This window comes from Elephantulus edwardii, unplaced genomic scaffold, assembly GCF_000299155.1.
Source record: "Elephantulus edwardii isolate Elephantulus edwardi_28Jun2011 unplaced genomic scaffold, EleEdw1.0 scaffold00158, whole genome shotgun sequence".
NCBI classification, from domain to species: Eukaryota; Metazoa; Chordata; class Mammalia; order Macroscelidea; family Macroscelididae; genus Elephantulus; species Elephantulus edwardii.
In genome coordinates, this window is record NW_006399908.1 from 8,046,045 (window position 1) to 8,048,004 (window position 1,960).

The following is a 1,960-nucleotide window of genomic DNA, read 5'->3' on the forward strand; positions in this document are numbered from 1 at the left end:
AACAGTGGCACCATATAGCATTTGTCCCTTTGTGACAGAGATACCTCACTCAGCATATGTTATCATCTTATAGTTTGTTCAAATTCACAGAACATTAGAGACAAATATAGGACTGTGACTTTAAATCCTAATTTACCTGCCAGGCTAATACTTAAGGAGATTTTTCTCCTAAATCTCACTGACTCACTGTAATTCACATTGAGAATGGCTCAATTCTCATTACAAGCTCCAAGAACTTACCTACAATAACAATGAGACATTAATCATATAATCTTCTTCAGTTTTCTCATACATTTTGCTGCTAATGTGAAATCCTCTTGAATGAGGCTTTTGTTACTAATTCCATGGTGGTAACTTACTTGATCCTGAATTTGAGAAATAGATCCTTCTCATCTGCGACATGTATTGTCTAATTCTATAAAGTGTTGATTAACTCCTGGATCTTTAGACACAAAGAACTATGCAAAACACCTAAACAGAATTAGTTAAAGGCTCAATTTATTGTGTATCAGACTTATTTAAGAGCAACCTCATTTAAAAGAGACTAAGCCTACTTATAAAAATGAGATTATAGCTATGACACTACTAAATATATAAACTGGATTTTATTTTCTGGGTCATTATTTGAAAAGGTCTTAAAAATAACAAAACCAGGTTATGTTGTTATAAGTACTTTTATTAAAACTAGGAGAAGCATTAGAATTTAATATTAATAAGTATTTATTATATGGGAATAAAATTATGCATAAGTATATATATTATTCTTGCTCATTGTCTTATTGTCAACTAGTTCACATTCATAACACAACTAAAACATGAATCATATAACTGTTTTGCACATTAATGACACAAAAATATGACCGTAAAGAATGGTGAAGTATGAGGAGAAAGTAACATTGGTTGTGAAGGGCCAGGCTTTGTGTCAACTTGATTGGATCATAAAGGTTATGTGTCAATTTGGTTGGATCATGATTCTCAGTGGTATGTAAGTTATGTAATTATGTAAATTGGAAGTTACAAATGATATCCTTTGGCGTTATATGATAGAAACATCCTCCATTTGTGATCTGATGTTCAAGACTATTTTCAAGTAACAGATTTTGTATAATAAGGTCTTTGGAGGCTAACCATTTGAAAAGCACAGATTTAATTATGTATTCACTTCCTAAAAATCATGACTCTGTAAACTTTATGAGGTTTGAGAAATGTTGATGGTTATAGAAAGGCTTCAGGCCTTTTGTTCAAAGGGTCTCTATGAGTCATGCTCAACTCAAAGGCAATAAGTAACAACAATCAGGTCTTAACTAGTGGTAAGATCTCTTGGACTGCTGAAAGAACAAGCAGATATGTCATGGAGAAGGTGCAGCCAATGAGCTGTTGGAAGTAAAGGTGATAAAGCTTCATCTCATACACTTTGGGCATGTTGCTATTGTTGTTGTTATATGCCATCGAGCCACTTGAGGCTCATAGCGAGCCTATGTACAACATCCCTAAACTCTGCTCTGTCCTGTGCCAATCTCACCGTCTCTGACACATCCATACCGATTACCCCAATCACTGAATCAATCCACCTCATAGGGGGTCTTCCCTTTCTGCATTGTCCCTCCACCCTACCAAGCATGATGTCCCTCTCCAAGGACCTGTCCCTCCTCGCAACATGGGCATGTTGCTAGGAGAGGTTATTTCTTGGAAAAGGACATCATAATAGGGAAGGTGGAGGAGTGGTGAAGAAAGGAGTACTCTCTACTAGGTAGACTGCCACAGTGAGTGTGGCAATGGGCTTGAGTGTGCCAGAGATTGTGCAGATGGCACAGGAAAGGACAGTGTCAGATTGGTTGTTTATAGTGTCATTGTGTTGTACCCGATTTGAAGACACCTAACAACAAGCAAGCAAGATTCTACTGAAGATTATCCAAAAACGACTGGAACAGCACATCAGCAGAGAACTGCCAGAAGTCCA